Source organism: Perissodus microlepis, chromosome 18 (assembly GCF_051167445.1).
Source record: "Perissodus microlepis isolate ML-2025 ecotype Zambia chromosome 18, ASM5116744v1, whole genome shotgun sequence".
Taxonomy (NCBI): Eukaryota; Metazoa; Chordata; class Actinopteri; order Cichliformes; family Cichlidae; genus Perissodus; species Perissodus microlepis.
The window spans coordinates 848,123-868,401 of NC_140478.1; the positions used below are offsets into that span (position 1 = coordinate 848,123).

The 20,279-nt window shown below is 42.6% G+C and overlaps 10 non-coding genes across 10 annotated transcripts; all 10 read left to right on the forward strand.

Annotated features, from left to right (window-relative positions):
- The first annotated feature begins 1,806 nt into the window (after positions 1-1,806).
- On the forward strand, positions 1,807-1,878 carry trnap-agg (transfer RNA proline (anticodon AGG)). The gene has a single exon. It is a non-coding gene; the product is annotated as a tRNA-Pro (tRNA).
- An 890-nt stretch (positions 1,879-2,768) lies between these two features.
- trnap-cgg (transfer RNA proline (anticodon CGG)) lies at positions 2,769-2,840 on the forward strand. The gene has a single exon. It is a non-coding gene; the product is annotated as a tRNA-Pro (tRNA).
- A 1,850-nt stretch (positions 2,841-4,690) lies between these two features.
- trnap-cgg (transfer RNA proline (anticodon CGG)) lies at positions 4,691-4,762 on the forward strand. The gene has a single exon. It is a non-coding gene; the product is annotated as a tRNA-Pro (tRNA).
- A 3,775-nt stretch (positions 4,763-8,537) lies between these two features.
- Positions 8,538-8,609, forward strand: trnap-agg (transfer RNA proline (anticodon AGG)). Its single transcript has one exon. It is a non-coding gene; the product is annotated as a tRNA-Pro (tRNA).
- An 890-nt stretch (positions 8,610-9,499) lies between these two features.
- Positions 9,500-9,571, forward strand: trnap-cgg (transfer RNA proline (anticodon CGG)). The gene has a single exon. It is a non-coding gene; the product is annotated as a tRNA-Pro (tRNA).
- A 1,850-nt stretch (positions 9,572-11,421) lies between these two features.
- On the forward strand, positions 11,422-11,493 carry trnap-agg (transfer RNA proline (anticodon AGG)). The gene has a single exon. It is a non-coding gene; the product is annotated as a tRNA-Pro (tRNA).
- An 890-nt stretch (positions 11,494-12,383) lies between these two features.
- On the forward strand, positions 12,384-12,455 carry trnap-agg (transfer RNA proline (anticodon AGG)). Its single transcript has one exon. It is a non-coding gene; the product is annotated as a tRNA-Pro (tRNA).
- Positions 12,456-14,306: 1,851 nt separating this feature from the next.
- On the forward strand, positions 14,307-14,378 carry trnap-agg (transfer RNA proline (anticodon AGG)). The gene has a single exon. It is a non-coding gene; the product is annotated as a tRNA-Pro (tRNA).
- A 1,852-nt stretch (positions 14,379-16,230) lies between these two features.
- On the forward strand, positions 16,231-16,302 carry trnap-ugg (transfer RNA proline (anticodon UGG)). Its single transcript has one exon. It is a non-coding gene; the product is annotated as a tRNA-Pro (tRNA).
- Positions 16,303-20,075: 3,773 nt separating this feature from the next.
- trnap-ugg (transfer RNA proline (anticodon UGG)) lies at positions 20,076-20,147 on the forward strand. The gene has a single exon. It is a non-coding gene; the product is annotated as a tRNA-Pro (tRNA).
- The last annotated feature ends 132 nt before the right edge of the window (positions 20,148-20,279 follow it).

Below are 20,279 nucleotides of genomic sequence, written 5' to 3' on the forward strand. Positions count from 1 at the left end.
ACATTTCTTCTGGGCCATTGTAAAAGTGCGTTTTGCCAAACCTTTCAATGTGATCTGTGACACCAATTTGTTTTTTCAATAATAACATTTTTGATTTCGTGAAGGAGTCACTCTCATGACTCATTGAGTGATGCCATTGACTGCACAATCCCTGTCATGCAATCTGTATATGTCACATTTTGAGATTGCCTAGGAAACCTTACTGGGCAGATACTAAAAAATACCTGTTACCAGGTACTATCACCTAATGGAAACTCTAAAGATCAAGCTGAGTCAAGTTAAGCCAAGCTAGGTAGGTGCTAGTGGAAAAGGGCTATTAGAGATCACAAAGTCTGATCGAAATTGAGGCCATTCAATTTCGGTGTAAAGACGTTAAACTACATATGTCAAGATCTCATAATGGTTTCACCCGAAACCTCTGCTGATAATTACCCACGCCTTTTTTCACACCTTGGCTCATGTGATGTGTTTCATAGTTGGTCAACAACCCTGGTAAAGACAACCCCCTCTGGGGTTTAAATACCTGGGACTCTCCAACATTTAGTTTTAGATCTAACGAAGGTTCTCAGAGGAGAGGTGAAAGGTCTTCAAGGCACTTAGAGAATTCCAGCTGCTTTCTTTCAAAGCTCATCAGACTACCATGACCTGGATGACTGGGAACCCTTTTTTCTCATTCACTGTGTGCAGTCCCTCTGGAGTCATCCCTGTTGGAGCTTGTCAGTAGCAAAGGCCTGAAAGTACAAAAATGAATACTGAAGAGGGCTTAAAAATATTCCTGCTTGAATTTGAAGGCCGATTTAAGTTTATCCTTTCAGAGTTCCAGACTTAATCACAGGCTTCCTGTGGCTCGTTGGTCTAGGCGTATGATTCTCGCTTAGGGTGCAAGAGGTCCCGGGTTCAAATCCCGGACGAGCCCCCTTAAAATCACAAGCTCTTAGCTTCATGGAATCCTTTGGCAAGTTACATTTCTTCTGGGGCATTGTAAATGTGCTTTTTGCCAAACCTTTCAATGTGATCTGTGACACCAATTTGTTTTTTCAATAATAACGTTTTTGATTTCGTGAAGGAGTCACTCTCATGACTCATTGAGTGATGCCATTGACTGCACAATCCTTGTCATGCAATCTGTATATGTCACATTTTGAGATTGTCTTGGAAACCTTACTGGGCAGATACTAAAAAATACCTGTTACCAGGTACTATCACCTAATGGAAACTCTAAAGATCGAGCTGAGTCAAGTTAAGCCAAGCTAGGTAGGTGCTAGTGGAAAAGGGCTATTAGAGATCACAAAGTCTGATCGAAATTGAGGACATTCAGTTTCGGTGTAAAGACGTTAAACTACATATGTCAAAGTCTCATAATGGTTTCACCCGAAACCTCTGCTGATAATTACCCACGCCTTTTTTCACACCTTGGCTCATGTGATGTGTTTCATAGTTGGTCAACAACCCTGGTAAAGACAACCCCCTCTGGGGTTTAAATACCTGGGACTCTCCAACATTTAGTTTTAGATCTAACGAAGGTTCTCAGAGGAGAGGTGAAAGGTCTTCAAGGCACTTAGAGAATTCCAGCTGCTTTCTTTCAAAGCTCATCAGACTACCATGACCTGGATGACTGGGAACCCCTTTTTCTCATTCACTGTGTGCAGTCCCTCTGGAGTCATCCCTGTTGGAGCTTGTCAGTAGCAAAGGCCTGAAAGTACAAAAATGAATACTGAAGAGGGCTTAAAAATATTCCTGCTTGAATTTGAAGGCCGATTTAAGTTTATCCTTTCAGAGTTCCAGACTTAATCACAGGCTTCCTGTGGCTCGTTGGTCTAGGCGTATGATTCTCGCTTAGGGTGCGAGAGGTCCCGGGTTCAAATCCCGGACGAGCCCCCTTAAAATCACAAGCTCTGAGCTTCATGGAATCCTTTGGAAAGTTACATTTCTTCTGGGGCATTGTAAATGTGCTTTTTGCCAAACCTTTCAATGTGATCTGTGACACCAATTTGTTTTTTCAATAATAACGTTTTTGATTTTGTGAAGGAGTCACTCTCATGACTCATTGAGTGATGCCATTGACTGCACAATCCCTGTCATGCAATCTGTATATGTCACATTTTGAGATTGCCTAGGAAACCTTACTGGGCAGATACTAAAAAATACCTGTTACCAGGTACTATCACCTGATGGAAAGTCTAAAGATCGAGCTGAGTCAAGTTAAGCCAAGCTAGGTAGGTGCTAGTGGAAAAGGGCTATTAGAGATCACAAAGTCTGATCGAAATTGAGGCCATTCAATTTCGGTGTAAAGACGTTAAACTACATATGTCAAAGTCTCATAATGGTTTCACCCGAAACCTCTGCTGATAATTACCCACGCCTTTTTTCACACCTTGGCTCATGTGATGTGTTTCATAGTTGGTCAACAACCCTGGTAAAGACAACCCCCTCTGGGGTTTAAATACCTGGGACTGTCCAACATTTAGTTTTAGATCTAACGAAGGTTCTCAGAGGAGAGGTGAAAGGTCTTCAAGGCACTTAGAGAATTCCAGCTGCTTTCTTTCAAAGCTCATCAGACTACCATGACCTGGATGACTGGGAACCCTTTTTTCTCATTCACTGTGTGGAGTCCCTCTGGAGTCATCCCTGTTGGAGCTTGTCAGTAGCAAAGGCCTGAAAGTACAAAAATGAATACTGAAGAGGGCTTAAAAACATTCCTGCTTGAATTTGAAGGCAGATTTAAGTCTATCCTTTCAGAGTTCCAGACTTAAGCGCAGGTCTTCTGTGGCTCGTTGGTCTAGGCGTATGATTCTCGCTTCGGGTGCGAGAGGTCCCGGGTTCAAATCCCGGACGAGCCCCCTTAAAATCACAAGCTCTTAGCTTCATGGAATTCTTTGGCAAGTCACATTGCTTCTGGGGCATTGTAAGTGTGTTTTGTGCCAAACCTTTCAATGTGATCTGTGACACCAATTTGTCTTTCTAAAATAACGTTTTTGATTTTGTGAAGGAGTCACTCTCATGACTCATTGAGTGATGCCATTGACTGCACAATCCTTGTCATGCAATCTGTATATGTCACATTTTGAGATTGTCTTGGAAACCTTACTGGGCAGATACTAAAAAATACCTGTTACCAGGTACTATCACCTAATGGAAACTTTAAAGATCGAGCTGAGTCAAGTTAAGCCAAGCTAGGTAGGTGCTAGTGGAAAAGGGCTATTAGAGATCACAAAGTCTGATCGAAATTGAGGACATTCAGTTTCGGTGTAAAGACGTTAAACTACATATGTCAAAGTCTCATAATGGTTTCACCCGAAACCTCTGCTGATAATTACCCACGCCTTTTTTCACACCTTGGCTCATGTGATGTGTTTCATAGTTGGTCAACAACCCTGGTAAAGACAACCCCCTCTGGGGTTTAAATACCTGGGACTCTCCAACATTTAGTTTTAGATCTAACGAAGGTTCTCAGAGGAGAGGTGAAAGGTCTTCAAGGAACTTAGAGAATTCCAGCTGCTTTCTTTCAAAGCTCATCAGACTACCATGACCTGGATGACTGGGAACCCTTTTTTCTCATTCACTGTGTGCAGTCCCTCTGGAGTCATCCCTGTTGGAGCTTGTCAGTAGCAAAGGCCTGAAAGTACAAAAATGAATACTGAAGAGGGCTTAAAAATATTCCTGCTTGAATTTGAAGGCCGATTTAAGTTTATCCTTTCAGAGTTCCAGACTTAAGCGCAGGTCTTTTGTGGCTAGTTGGTCTAGGCGTATGATTCTTTTTTCGGGTGCAAGAGGTCCCGGGTTCAAATCCCGGACGAGTCCCCTTAAAATCACAAGCTCTTAGCTTCATGGAATTCTTTGGCAAGTCACATTGCTTCTGGGGCATTGTAAGTGTGTTTTGTGCCAAACCTTTCAATGTGATCTGTGACACCAATTTGTCTTTCTAAAATAACGTTTTTGATTTTGTGAAGGAGTCACTCTCATGACTCATTGAGTGATGCCATTGACTGCACAATCCTTGTCATGCAATCTGTATATGTCACATTTTGAGATTGTCTTGGAAACCTTACTGGGCAGATACTAAAAAATACCTGTTACCAGGTACTATCACCTAATGGAAAGTCTAAAGATCGAGCTGAGTCAAGTTAAGCCAAGCTAGGTAGGTGCTAGTGGAAAAGGGCTATTAGAGATCACAAAGTCTGATCGAAATTGAGGCCATTCAATTTCGGTGTAAAGACGTTAAACTACATATGTCAAAGTCTCATAATGGTTTCACCCGAAACCTCTGCTGATAATTACCCACGCCTTTTTTCACACCTTGGCTCATGTGATGTGTTTCATAGTTGGTCAAAAACCCTGGTAAAGACAACCCCCTCTGGGGTTTAAATACCTGGGACTGTCCAACATTTAGTTTTAGATCTAACGAAGGTTCTCAGAGGAGAGGTGAAAGGTCTTCAAGGCACTTAGAGAATTCCAGCTGCTTTCTTTCAAAGCTCATCAGACTACCATGACCTGGATGACTGGGAACCCTTTTTTCTCATTCACTGTGTGGAGTCCCTCTGGAGTCATCCCTGTTGGAGCTTGTCAGTAGCAAAGGCCTGAAAGTACAAAAATGAATACTGAAGAGGGCTTAAAAACATTCCTGCTTGAATTTGAAGGCAGATTTAAGTCTATCCTTTCAGAGTTCCAGACTTAAGAGCAGGTCTTCTGTGGCTCGTTGGTCTAGGCGTATGATTCTCGCTTCGGGTGCGAGAGGTCCCGGGTTCAAATCCCGGACGAGCCCCCTTAAAATCACAAGCTCTGAGCTTCATGGAATCCTTTGGCAAGTCACATTTCTTCTGGGGCATTGTAAATGTGCTTTTTGCCAAACCTTTCAATGTGATCTTTGACACCAATTTGTTTTTTCAATAATAACGTTTTTGATTTTGTGAAGGAGTCACTCTCATGACTCATTGAGTGATGCCATTGACTGCACAATCCCTGTCATGCAATCTGTATATGTCACATTTTGAGATTGCCTAGGAAAACTTACTGGGCAGATACTAAAAAATACCTGTTACCAGGTACTATCACCTGATGGAAAGTCTAAAGATCGAGCTGAGTCAAGTTAAGCCAAGCTAGGTAGGTGCTAGTGGAAAAGGGCTATTAGAGATCACAAAGTCTGATCGAAATTGAGGCCATTCAATTTCGGTGTAAAGACGTTAAACTACATATGTCAAAGTCTCATAATGGTTTCACCCGAAACCTCTGCTGATAATTACCCACGCCTTTTTTCACACCTTGGCTCATGTGATGTGTTTCATATTTGGTCAACAACCCTGGTAAAGACAACCCCCTCTGGGGTTTAAATACCTGGGACTCTCCAACATTTAGTTTTAGATCTAACGAAGGTTCTCAGAGGAGAGGTGAAAGGTCTTCAAGGCACTTAGAGAATTCCAGCTGCTTACTTTCAAAGCTCATCAGACTACCATGACCTGGATGACTGGGAACCCTTTTTTCTCATTCACTGTGTGCAGTCCCTCTGGAGTCATCCCTGTTGGAGCTTGTCAGTAGCAAAGGCCTGAAAGTACAAAAATGAATACTGAAGAGGGCTTAAAAACATTCCTGCTTGAATTTGAAGGCAGATTTAAGTCTATCCTTTCAGAGTTCCAGACTTAAGCGCAGGTCTTTCGTGGCTAGTTGGTCTAGGCATATGATTCTCGCTTAGGGTGCGAGAGGTCCCGGGTTCAAATCCCGGACGAGCCCCCTTAAAATCACAAGCTCTTAGCTTCATGGAATTCTTTGGCAAGTCACATTGCTTCTGGGGCATTGTAAGTGTGTTTTGTGCCAAACCTTTCAATGTGATCTGTGACACCAATTTGTCTTTCTAAAATAACGTTTTTGATTTTGTGAAGGAGTCACTCTCATGACTCATTGAGTGATGCCATTGACTGCACAATCCCTGTCATGCAATCTGTACATGTCACATTTTGAGATTGCCTTGGAAACCTTATTGGGCAGATACTAAAAAATACCTGTTACCAGGTACTATCACCTAATGAAAACTCTAAAGATCGAGCTGAGTCAAGTTAAGCCAAGCTAGGTAGGTGCTAGTGGAAAAGGGCTATTAGAGATCACAAAGTCTGATGGAAATTGAAGCCATTCAATTTCGGTGTAAAGACGTTAAACTACATATGTCAAGGTCTCATAATGGTTTCACCCGAAACCTCTGCTGATAATTACCCACGCCTTTTTTCACACCTTGGCTCATGTGATGTGTTTCATAGTTGGTCAACAACCCTGGTAAAGACAACCCCCTCTGGGGTTTAAATACCTGGGACTCTCCAACATTTAGTTTTAGATCTAACGAAGGTTCTCAGAGGAGAGGTGAAAGGTCTTCAAGGCACTTAGAGAATTCCAGCTGCTTTCTTTCAAAGCTCATCAGACTACCATGACCTGGATGACTGCGAACCCTTTTTTCTCATTCACTGTGTGCAGTCCCTCTGGAGTCATCCCTGTTGGAGCTTGTCAGTAGCAAAGGCCTGAAAGTACAAAAATGAATACTGAAGAGGGCTTAAAAATATTCCTGCTTGAATTTGAAGGCCGATGTAAGTTTATCCTTTCAGAGTTCCAGAATTAATCACAGGCTTCCTGTGGCTCGTTGGTCTAGGCGTATGATTCTAGCTTAGGGTGCGAGAGGTCCCGGGTTCAAATCCCGGACGAGCCCCCTTAAAATCACAAGCTCTTAGCTTCATGGAATCCTTTGGCAAGTTACATTTCTTCTGGGCCATTGTAAAAGTGCGTTTTGCCAAACCTTTCAATGTGATCTGTGACACCAATTTGTTTTTTCAATAATAACATTTTTGATTTCGTGAAGGAGTCACTCTCATGACTCATTGAGTGATGCCATTGACTGCACAATCCTTGTCATGCAATCTGTATATGTCACATTTTGAGATTGTCTTGGAAACCTTACTGGGCAGATACTAAAAAATACCTGTTACCAGGTACTATCACCTGATGGAAAGTCTAAAGATCGAGCTGAGTCAAGTTAAGCCAAGCTAGGTAGGTGCTAGTGGAAAAGGGCTATTAGAGATCACAAAGTCTGATCGAAATTGAGGCCATTCAATTTCGGTGTAAAGACGTTAAACTACATATGTCAAAGTCTCATAATGGTTTCACCCGAAACCTCTGCTGATAATTACCCACGCCTTTTTTCACACCTTGGCTCATGTGATGTGTTTCATAGTTGGTCAACAACCCTGGTAAAGACAACCCCCTCTGGGGTTTAAATACCTGGGACTCTCCAACATTTAGTTTTAGATCTAACGAAGGTTCTCAGAGGAGAGGTGAAAGGTCTTCAAGGCACTTAGAGAATTCCAGCTGCTTACTTTCAAAGCTCATCAGACTACCATGACCTGGATGACTGGGAACCCTTTTTTCTCATTCACTGTGTGCAGTCCCTCTGGAGTCATCCCTGTTGGAGCTTGTCAGTAGCAAAGGCCTGAAAGTACAAAAATGAATACTGAAGAGGGCTTAAAAACATTCCTGCTTGAATTTGAAGGCAGATTTAAGTCTATCCTTTCAGAGTTCCAGACTTAAGCGCAGGTCTTTCGTGGCTAGTTGGTCTAGGCATATGATTCTCGCTTAGGGTGCGAGAGGTCCCGGGTTCAAATCCCGGACGAGCCCGCTTAAAATCACAAGCTCTGAGCTTCATGGAATCCTTTGGAAAGTTACATTGCTTCTGGGGCATTGTAAATGTGTTTTGTGCCAAACCTTTCAATGTGATCTGTGACACCAATTTGTTTTTTCAATAATAACGTTTTTGATTTCGTGAAGGAGTCACTCTCATGACTCATTGAGTGATGCCATTGACTGCACAATCCTTGTCATGCAATCTGTATATGTCACATTTTGAGATTGTCTTGGAAACCTTACTGGGCAGATACTAAAAAATACCTGTTACCAGGTACTATCACCTAATGGAAACTCTAAAGATCGAGCTGAGTCAAGTTAAGCCAAGCTAGGTAGGTGCTAGTGGAAAAGGGCTATTAGAGATCACAAAGTCTGATCGAAATTGAGGACATTCAGTTTCGGTGTAAAGACGTTAAACTACATATGTCAAAGTCTCATAATGGTTTCACCCGAAACCTCTGCTGATAATTACCCACGCCTTTTTTCACACCTTGGCTCATGTGATGTGTTTCATAGTTGGTCAACAACCCTGGTAAAGACAACCCCCTCTGGGGTTTAAATACCTGGGACTCTCCAACATTTAGTTTTAGATCTAACGAAGGTTCTCAGAGGAGAGGTGAAAGGTCTTCAAGGCACTTAGAGAATTCCAGCTGCTTTCTTTCAAAGCTCATCAGACTACCATGACCTGGATGACTGGGAACCCTTTTTTCTCATTCACTGTGTGCAGTCCCTCTGGAGTCATCCCTGTTGGAGCTTGTCAGTAGCAAAGGCCTGAAAGTACAAAAATGAATACTGAAGAGGGCTTAAAAACATTCCTGCTTGAATTTGAAGGCCGATTTAAGTTTATCCTTTCAGAGTTCCAGATTTAATCACAGGCTTCCTGTGGCTCGTTGGTCTAGGCGTATGATTCTCGCTTAGGGTGCGAGAGTTCCCGGGTTCAAATCCCGGACGAGCCCCCTTAAAATCACAAGCTCTGAGCTTCATGGAATCCTTTGGAAAGTTACATTTCTTCTGGGGCATTGTAAATGTGCTTTTTGCCAAACCTTTCAATGTGATCTGTGACACCAATTTGTTTTTTCAATAATAACGTTTTTGATTTTGTGAAGGAGTCACTCTCATGACTCATTGAGTGATGCCATTGACTGCACAATCCCTGTCATGCAATCTGTATATGTCACATTTTGAGATTGCCTAGGAAACCTTACTGGGCAGATACTAAAAAATACCTGTTACCAGGTACTATCACCTGATGGAAACTCTAAAGATCGAGCTGAGTCAAGTTAAGCCAAGCTAGGTAGGTGCTAGTGGAAAAGGGCTATTAGAGATCACAAAGTCTGATCGAAATTGAGGCCATTCAATTTCGGTGTAAAGACGTTAAACTACATATGTCAAAGTCTCATAATGGTTTCACCCGAAACCTCTGCTGATAATTACCCACCCCTTTTTTCACACCTTGGCTCATGTGATGTGTTTCATATTTGGTCAACAACCCTGGTAAAGACAACCCCCTCTGGGGTTTAAATACCTGGGACTCTCCAACATTTAGTTTTAGATCTAACGAAGGTTCTCAGAGGAGAGGTGAAAGGTCTTCAAGGAACTTAGAGAATTCCAGCTGCTTTCTTTCAAAGCTCATCAGACTACCATGACCTGGATGACTGGGAACCCTTTTTTCTCATTCACTGTGTGCAGTCCCTCTGGAGTCATCCCTGTTGGAGCTTGTCAGTAGCAAAGGCCTGAAAGTACAAAAATGAATACTGAAGAGGGCTTAAAAACATTCCTGCTTGAATTTGAAGGCAGATTTAAATCTATCCTTTCAGAGTTCCAGACTTAAGGGCAGGCTTCCTGTGGCTCGTTGGTCTAGGCGTATGATTCTCGCTTCGGGTGCGAGAGGTCCCGGGTTCAAATCCCGGACGAGCCCCCTTAAAATCACAAGCTCTTAGCTTCATGGAATTCTTTGGCAAGTCACATTGCTTCTGGGGCATTGTAAGTGTGTTTTGTGCCAAACCTTTCAATGTGATCTGTGACACCAATTTGTCTTTCTAAAATAACGTATTTGATTTTGTGAAGGAGTCACTCTCATGACTCATTGAGTGATGCCATTGACTGCACAATCCTTGTCATGCAATCTGTATATGTCACATTTTGAGATTGTCTTGGAAACCTTACTGGGCAGATACTAAAAAATACCTGTTACCAGGTACTATCACCTAATGGAAACTCTAAAGATCGAGCTGAGTCAAGTTAAGCCAAGCTAGGTAGGTGCTAGTGGAAAAGGGCTATTAGAGATCACAAAGTCTGATCGAAATTGAGGACATTCAGTTTCGGTGTAAAGACGTTAAACTACATATGTCAAAGTCTCATAATGGTTTCACCCGAAACCTCTGCTGATAATTACCCACGCCTTTTTTCACACCTTGGCTCATGTGATGTGTTTCATAGTTGGTCAACAACCCTGGTAAAGACAACCCCCTCTGGGGTTTAAATACCTGGGACTCTCCAACATTTAGTTTTAGATCTAACGAAGGTTCTCAGAGGAGAGGTGAAAGGTCTTCAAGGCACTTAGAGAATTCCAGCTGCTTTCTTTCAAAGCTCATCAGACTACCATGACCTGGATGACTGGGAACCCTTTTTTCTCATTCACTGTGTGGAGTCCCTCTGGAGTCATCCCTGTTGGAGCTTGTCAGTAGCAAAGGCCTGAAAGTACAAAAATGAATACTGAAGAGGGCTTAAAAACATTCCTGCTTGAATTTGAAGGCAGATTTAAGTCTATCCTTTCAGAGTTCCAGACTTAAGCACAGGTCTTCTGATGCTCGTTGGTCTAGGCGTATGATTCTTACTTCGGGTGCGAGAGGTCCTGGGTTCAAATCCCGGACGAGCCCCCTTAAAATCACAAGCTCTTAGCTTCATGGAATTCTTTGGCAAGTCACATTGCTTCTGGGGCATTGTAAGTGTGTTTTGTGCCAAACCTTTCAATGTGATCTGTGACACCAATTTGTCTTTCTAAAATAACGTTTTTGATTATGTGAAGGAGTCACTCTCATGACTCATTGAGTGATGCCATTGACTGCACAATCCCTGTCATGCAATCTGTATATGTCACATTTTGAGATTGCCTAGGAAACCTTACTGGGCAGATACTAAAAAATACCTGTTACCAGGTACTATCACCTGATGGAAAGTCTAAAGATCGAGCTGAGTCAAGTTAAGCCAAGCTAGGTAGGTGCTAGTGGAAAAGGGCTATTAGAGATCACAAAGTCTGATCCAAATTGAGGCCATTCAATTTCGGTGTAAAGACGTTAAACTACATATGTCAAAGTCTCATAATGGTTTCACCCGAAACCTCTGCTGATAATTACCCACGCCTTTTTTCACACCTTGGCTCATGTGATGTGTTTCATATTTGGTCAACAACCCTGGTAAAGACAACCCCCTCTGGGGTTTAAATACCTGGGACTCTCCAACATTTAGTTTTAGATCTAACGAAGGTTCTCAGAGGAGAGGTGAAAGGTCTTCAAGGAACTTAGAGAATTCCAGCTGCTTTCTTTCAAAGCTCATCAGACTACCATGACCTGGATGACTGGGAACCCTTTTTTCTCATTCACTGTGTGCAGTCCCTCTGGAGTCATCCCTGTTGGAGCTTGTCAGTAGCAAAGGCCTGAAAGTACAAAAATGAATACTGAAGAGGGCTTAAAAACATTCCTGCTTGAATTTGAAGGCAGATTTAAATCTATCCTTTCAGAGTTCCAGACTTAAGGGCAGGCTTCCTGTGGCTCGTTGGTCTAGGCGTATGATTCTCGCTTAGGGTGCGAGAGGTCCCGGGTTCAAATCCCGGACGAGCCCCCTTAAAATCACAAGCTCTGAGCTTCATGGAATCCTTTGGAAAGTTACATTTCTTCTGGGGCATTGTAAATGTGCTTTTTGCCAAACCTTTCAATGTGATCTGTGACACCAATTTGTTTTTTCAATAATAACGTTTTTGATTTTGTGAAGGAGTCACTCTCATGACTCATTGAGTGATGCCATTGACTGCACAATCCCTGTCATGCAATCTGTATATGTCACATTTTGAGATTGCCTAGGAAACCTTACTGGGCAGATACTAAAAAATACCTGTTACCAGGTACTATCACCTGATGGAAAGTCTAAAGATCGAGCTGAGTCAAGTTAAGCCAAGCTAGGTAGGTGCTAGTGGAAAAGGGCTATTAGAGATCACAAAGTCTGATCGAAATTGAGGCCATTCAATTTCGGTGTAAAGACGTTAAACTACATATGTCAAAGTCTCATAATGGTTTCACCCGAAACCTCTGCTGATAATTACCCACGCCTTTTTTCACACCTTGGCTCATGTGATGTGTTTCATATTTGGTCAACAACCCTGGTAAAGACAACCCCCTCTGGGGTTTAAATACCTGGGACTCTCCAACATTTAGTTTTAGATCTAACGAAGGTTCTCAGAGGAGAGGTGAAAGGTCTTCAAGGAACTTAGAGAATTCCAGCTGCTTTCTTTCAAAGCTCATCAGACTACCATGACCTGGATGACTGGGAACCCTTTTTTCTCATTCACTGTGTGCAGTCCCTCTGGAGTCATCCCTGTTGGAGCTTGTCAGTAGCAAAGGCCTGAAAGTACAAAAATGAATACTGAAGAGGGCTTAAAAACATTCCTGCTTGAATTTGAAGGCAGATTTAAATCTATCCTTTCAGAGTTCCAGACTTAAGGGCAGGCTTCCTGTGGCTCGTTGGTCTAGGCGTATGATTCTCGCTTAGGGTGCGAGAGGTCCCGGGTTCAAATCCCGGACGAGCCCCCTTAAAATCACAAGCTCTGAGCTTCATGGAATCCTTTGGCAAGTTACATTTCTTCTGGGGCATTGTAAATGTGCTTTTTGCCAAACCTTTCAATGTGATCTGTGACACCAATTTGTTTTTTCAATAATAACGTTTTTGATTTTGTGAAGGAGTCACTCTCATGACTCATTGAGTGATGCCATTGACTGCACAATCCCTGTCATGCAATCTGTATATGTCACATTTTGAGATTGCCTAGGAAACCTTACTGGGCAGATACTAAAAAATACCTGTTACCAGGTACTATCACCTGATGGAAAGTCTAAAGATCGAGCTGAGTCAAGTTAAGCCAAGCTAGGTAGGTGCTAGTGGAAAAGGGCTATTAGAGATCACAAAGTCTGATCCAAATTGAGGCCATTCAATTTCGGTGTAAAGACGTTAAACTACATATGTCAAAGTCTCATAATGGTTTCACCCGAAACCTCTGCTGATAATTACCCACGCCTTTTTTCACACCTTGGCTCATGTGATGTGTTTCATAGTTGGTCAACAACCCTGGTAAAGACAACCCCCTCTGGGGTTTAAATACCTGGGACTCTCCAACATTTAGTTTTAGATCTAACGAAGGTTCTCAGAGGAGAGGTGAAAGGTCTTCAAGGCACTTAGAGAATTCCAGCTGCTTTCTTTCAAAGCTCATCAGACTACCATGACCTGGATGACTGGGAACCCTTTTTTCTCATTCACTGTGTGCAGTCCCTCTGGAGTCATCCCTGTTGGAGCTTGTCAGTAGCAAAGGCCTGTAAGTACAAAAATGAATACTGAAGAGGGCTTAAAAACATTCCTGCTTGAATTTGAAGGCAGATTTAAGTCTATCCTTTCAGAGTTCCAGACTTAAGCGCAGGTCTTCTGATGGTCGTTGGTCTAGGCGTATGATTCTCGCTTCGGGTGCGAGAGGTCCCGGGTTCAAATCCCGGACGAGCCCCCTTAAAATCACAAGCTCTTAGCTTCATGGAATTCTTTGGCAAGTCACATTGCTTCTGGGGCATTGTAAGTGTGTTTTGTGCCAAACCTTTCAATGTGATCTGTGACACCAATTTGTCTTTCTAAAATAACGTATTTGATTTTGTGAAGGAGTCACTCTCATGACTCATTGAGTGATGCCATTGACTGCACAATCCTTGTCATGCAATCTGTATATGTCACATTTTGAGATTGTCTTGGAAACCTTACTGGGCAGATACTAAAAAATACCTGTTACCAGGTACTATCACCTAATGGAAACTCTAAAGATCGAGCTGAGTCAAGTTAAGCCAAGCTAGGTAGGTGCTAGTGGAAAAGGGCTATTAGAGATCACAAAGTCTGATCGAAATTGAGGACATTCAGTTTCGGTGTAAAGACGTTAAACTACATATGTCAAAGTCTCATAATGGTTTCACCCGAAACCTCTGCTGATAATTACCCACGCCTTTTTTCACACCTTGGCTCATGTGATGTGTTTCATAGTTGGTCAACAACCCTGGTAAAGACAACCCCCTCTGGGGTTTAAATACCTGGGACTCTCCAACATTTAGTTTTAGATCTAACGAAGGTTCTCAGAGGAGAGGTGAAAGGTCTTCAAGGCACTTAGAGAATTCCAGCTGCTTTCTTTCAAAGCTCATCAGACTACCATGACCTGGATGACTGGGAACCCTTTTTTCTCATTCACTGTGTGGAGTCCCTCTGGAGTCATCCCTGTTGGAGCTTGTCAGTAGCAAAGGCCTGAAAGTACAAAAATGAATACTGAAGAGGGCTTAAAAACATTCCTGCTTGAATTTGAAGGCAGATTTAAATCTATCCTTTCAGAGTTCCAGACTTAAGGGCAGGCTTCCTGTGGCTCGTTGGTCTAGGCGTATGATTCTCGCTTAGGGTGCGAGAGGTCCCGGGTTCAAGTCCCGGACGAGCCCCCTTAAAATCACAAGCTCTGAGCTTCATGGAATCCTTTGGAAAGTTACATTTCTTCTGGGGCATTGTAAATGTGCTTTTTGCCAAACCTTTCAATGTGATCTGTGACACCAATTTGTTTTTTCAATAATAACGTTTTTGATTTTGTGAAGGAGTCACTCTCATGACTCATTGAGTGATGCCATTGACTGCACAATCCCTGTCATGCAATCTGTATATGTCACATTTTGAGATTGCCTAGGAAACCTTACTGGGCAGATACTAAAAAAATACCTGTTACCAGGTACTATCACCTGATGGAAAGTCTAAAGATCGAGCTGAGTCAAGTTAAGCCAAGCTAGGTAGGTGCTAGTGGAAAAGGGCTATTAGAGATCACAAAGTCTGATCCAAATTGAGGCCATTCAATTTCGGTGTAAAGACGTTAAACTACATATGTCAAAGTCTCATAATGGTTTCACCCGAAACCTCTGCTGATAATTACCCACGCCTTTTTTCACACCTTGGCTCATGTGATGTGTTTCATAGTTGGTCAACAACCCTGGTAAAGACAACCCCCTCTGGGGTTTAAATACCTGGGACTGTCCAACATTTAGTTTTAGATCTAACGAAGGTTCTCAGAGGAGAGGTGAAAGGTCTTCAAGGCACTTAGAGAATTCCAGCTGCTTTCTTTCAAAGCTCATCAGACTACCATGACCTGGATGACTGGGAACCCTTTTTTCTCATTCACTGTGTGGAGTCCCTCTGGAGTCATCCCTGTTGGAGCTTGTCAGTAGCAAAGGCCTGAAAGTACAAAAATGAATACTGAAGAGGGCTTAAAAACATTCCTGCTTGAATTTGAAGGCAGATTTAAGTCTATCCTTTCAGAGTTCCAGACTTAGGCACAGGTCTTCTGATGCTCGTTGGTCTAGGCGTATGATTCTTGCTTCGGGTGCGAGAGGTCCCGGGTTCAAATCCCGGACGAGCCCCCTTAAAATCACAAGCTCTTAGCTTCATGGAATTCTTTAGCAAGTCACATTGCTTCTGGGGCATTGTAAGTGTGTTTTGTGCCAAACCTTTCAATGTGATCTGTGACACCAATTTGTCTTTCTAAAATAACGTTTTTGAGTTTGTGAAGGAGTCACTCTCATGACTCATTGAGTGATGCCATTGACTGCACAATCCCTGTCATGCAATCTGTATATGTCACATTGTGAGATTGCCGTGGAAACCTTACTGGGCAGGTACTAAAAGATACCTGTTACCAGGTACTATCACCTAATGGAAACTCTTAAGATCGAGCTGAGTCAAGTTAAGCCAAGCTAGGTAGGTGCAAGTGGAAAAGGGCTATTATGGATCACAAAGTCTGATCGAAATTGAGGCCATTCAATTTCGGTGTGAAGACGTTAAACTACATATGTCAAAGTCTCATAATGGTTTCACCCGAAACCTCTGCTGATAATTACCCACGCCTTTTTTCACACCTTGGCTCATGTGATGTGTTTCATAGTTGGTCAACGACCCTGGTAAAGACAACCCCCTCTGGGGTTTAAATACCTGGGACTCTCCAACATTTAGTTTTAGATCTAACGAAGGTTCTCAGAGGAGAGGTGAAAGGTCTTCAAGGCACTTAGAGAATTCCAGCTGTTTTCTTTCAAAGCTCATCAGAATACCATGACCTGGATGACTGGGAACCCTTTTTTCTTATTCACTGTGTGCAGTCCCTCTGGAGTCATCCCTGTTGGAGCTTGTCAGTAGCAAAGGCTTGAAAGTACAAAAATGAATACTGAAGAGGGCTTAAAAACATTCCTGCTTGAATTTGAAGGCAGATTTAAGTCTATCCTTTCAGAGTTCCAGACTTAAGCGCAGGTCTTTTGTGGCTCGTTGGTCTAGGCGTATGATTCTCGCTTTGGGTGCGAGAGGTCCCGGGTTCAAATCCCGGACGAGCCCCCTTAAAATCACAAGCTCTTAGCTTCATGGAATTCTTTGGCAAGTCACATTGCTTCTGGGGCATTGTAAGTGTGTTTTGTGCCAAACCTTTCAATGTGATCTGTGACACCAATTTGTCTTTCTAAAATAACGTTTTTGATTATGTGAAGGAGTCACTCTCATGACTCATTGAGTGATGCCATTGACTGCACAATCCCTGTCATGCAATCTGTATATGTCTCATTTTGAGATTGCCTAGGAAACCTTACTGGGCAGATACTAAAAAATACCTGTTACCAGGTACTATCACCTGATGGAAAGTCTAAAGATCGAGCTGAGTCAAGTTAAGCCAAGCTAGGTAGGTGCTAGTGGAAAAGGGCTATTAGAGATCACAAAGTCTGATCCAAATTGAGGCCATTCTATTTCGGTGTAAAGACGTTAAACTACATATGTCAAAGTCTCATAATGGTTTCACCCGAAACCTCTGCTGATAATTACCCACGCCTTTTTTCACACCTTGACTCATGTGATGTGTTTCATATTTGGTCAACAACCCTGGTAAAGACAACCCCCTCTGGGGTTTAAATACCTGGGACTGTCCAACATTTAGTTTTAGATCTAACGAAGGTTCTCAGAGGAGAGGTGAAAGGTCTTCAAGGCACTTAGAGAATTCCAGCTGCTTTCTTTCAAAGCTCATCAGACTACCATGACCTGGATGACTGGGAACCCTTTTTTCTCATTCACTGTGTGCAGTCCCTCTGGAGTCATCCCTGTTGGAGCTTGTCAGTAGCAAAGGCCTGAAAGTACAAAAATGAATACTGAAGAGAGCTTAAAAATATTCCTGCTTGAATTTGAAGGCAGATTTAAATCTATCCTTTCAGAGTTCCAGACTTAAGGGCAGGCTTCCTGTGGCTCGTTGGTCTAGGCGTATGATTCTCGCTTAGGGTACGAGAGGTCCTGGGTTCAAATCCCGGACGAGCCCCCTTTAAATCACAAGCTCTGAGCTTCATGGAATCCTTTGGAAAGTTACATTTCTTCTGGGGCATTGTAAATGTGCTTTTTGCCAAACCTTTCAATGTGATCTGTGACACCAATTTGTTTTTTCAATAATAACGTTTTTGATTTTGTGAAGGAGTCACTCTCATGACTCATTGAGTGATGCCATTGACTGCACAATCCCTGTCATGCAATCTGTATATGTCACATTTTGAGATTGCCTAGGAAACCTTACTGGGCAGATACTAAAAAATACCTGTTACCAGGTACTATCACCTGATGGAAAGTCTAAAGATCGAGCTGAGTCAAGTTAAGCCAAGCTAGGTAGGTGCTAGTGGAAAAGGGCTATTAGAGATCACAAAGTCTGATCGAAATTGAGGCCATTCAATTTCGGTGTGAAGACGTTAAACTACATATGTCAAAGTCTCATAATGGTTTCACCCGAAACCTCTGCTGATAATTACCCACGCCTTTTTTCACACCTTGGCTCATGTGATGTGTTTCATAGTTGGTCAACAACCCTGGTAAAGACAACCCCCTCTGGGGTTTAAATACCTGGGACTCTCCAACATTTAGTTTTAGATCTAACGAAGGTTCTCAGAGGAGAGGTGAAAGGTCTTCAAGGCACTTAGAGAATTCCAGCTGCTTTCTTTCAAAGCTCATCAGACTACCATGACCTGGATGACTGGGAACCCTTTTTTCTCATTCACTGTGTGGAGTCCCTCTGGAGTCATCCCTGTTGGAGCTTGTCAGTAGCAAAGGCCTGAAAGTACAAAAATGAATACTGAAGAGGGCTTAAAAACATTCCTGCTTGAATTTGAAGGCAGATTTAAATCTATCCTTTCAGAGTTCCAGACTTAAGCACAGGTCTTCTGATGCTCGTTGGTCTAGGCGTATGATTCTTGCTTCGGGTGCGAGAGGTCCCGGGTTCAAATCCCGGACGAGCCCCCTTAAAATCACAAGCTCTTAGCTTCATGGAATTCTTTGGCAAGCCACATTGCTTCTGGGGCATTGTAAGTGTGTTTTGTGCCAAACCTTTCAATGTGATCTGTGACACCAATTTGTCTTTCTAAAATAACGTTTTTGATTTTGTAAAGGAGTCACTCTCATGACTCATTGAGTGATGCCATTGACTGCACAATCCCTGTCATGCAATCTGTATATGTCACATTTTGAGATTGCCTAGGAAACCTTACTGGGCAGATACTAAAAAATACCTGTTACCAGGTACTATCACCTGATGGAAAGTCTAAAGATCGAGCTGAGTCAAGTTAAGCCAAGCTAGGTAGGTGCTAGTGGAAAAGGGCTATTATGGATCACAAAGTCTGATCAAAATTGAGGCCATTCAATTTCGGTGTGAAGACGTTAAACTACATATGTCAAAGTCTCATAATGGTTTCACCCGAAACCTCTGCTGATAATTACCCACGCCTTTTTTCACACCTTGGCTCATGTGATGTGTTTCATAGTTGGTCAACGACCCTGGTAAAGACAACCCCCTCTGGGGTTTAAATACCTGGGACTCTCCAACATTTAGTTTTAGATCTAACGAAGGTTCTCAGAGGAGAGGTGAAAGGTCTTCAAGGCACTTAGAGAATTCCAGCTGTTTTCTTTCAAAGCTCATCAGAATACAATGACCTGGATGACTGGGAACCCTTTTTTCTTATTCACTGTGTGCAGTCCCTCTGGAGTCATCCCTGTTGGAGCTTGTCAGTAGCAAAGGCCTGAAAGTACAAAAATGAATACTGAAGAGGGCTTAAAAACATTCCTGCTTGAATTTGAAGGCAGATTCAAGTCTATCCTTTCAGAGTTCCAGACTTAAGCACAGGTCTTCTGATGCTCGTTGGTCTAGGCGTATGATTCTCGCTTCGGGTGCGAGAGGTCCCGGGTTCAAATCCCGGATGAGCCCCCTTAAAATCACAAGCTCTTAGCTTCATGGAATTCTTTAGCAAGTCACATTGCTTCTGGGGCATTGTAAGTGTGTTTTGTGCCAAACCTTTCAATGTCATCTGTGACACCAATTTGTCTTTCTAAAATAACGTTTTTGATTTTGTAAAGGAGTCACTCTCATGACTCATTGAGTGATGCCATTGACTGCACAATCCCTGTCATGCAATCTGTATATGTCACATTTTGAGATTGCCTAGGAAACCTTACTGGGCAGATACTAAAAAATACCTGTTACCAGGTACTATCACCTGATGGAAAGTCTAAAGATCGAGCTGAGTCAAGTTAAGCCAAGCTAGGTAGGTGCTAGTGGAAAAGGGCTATTAGAGATCACAAAGTCTGATCCAAATTGAGGCCATTCAATTTCGGTGTAAAGACGTTAAACTACATATGTCAAAGTCTCATAATGGTTTCACCCGAAACCTCTGCTGATAATTACCCACGCCTTTTTTCACACCTTGGCTCATGTGATGTGTTTCATAGTTGGTCAACAACCCTGGTAAAGACAACCCCCTCTGGGGTTTAAATACCTGGGACTCTCCAACATTTAGTTTTAGATCTAACGAAGGTTCTCAGAGGAGAGGTGAAAGGTCTTCAAGGAACTTAGAGAATTCCAGCTGCTTTCTTTCAAAGCTCATCAGACTACCATGACCTGGATGACTGGGAACCCTTTTTTCTCATTCACTGTGTGCAGTCCCACTGGAGTCATCCCTGTTGGAGCTTGTCAGTAGCAAAGGCTTGAAAGTACAAAAATGAATACTGAAGAGGGCTTAAAAACATTCCTGCTTGAATTTGAAGGCAGATTTAAGTCTATCCTTTCAGAGTTCCAGACTTAAGCGCAGGTCTTTCGTGGCTCGTTGGTCTAGGCGTATGATTCTCGCTTTGGGTGCGAGAGGTCCCGGGTTCAAATCCCGGACGAGCCCCCTTAAAATCACAAGCTCTTAGCTTCATGGAATTCTTTGGCAAGTCACATTGCTTCTGGGGCATTGTAAGTGTGTTTTGTGCCAAACCTTTCAATGTGATCTGTGACACCAATTTGTCTTTCTAAAATAACG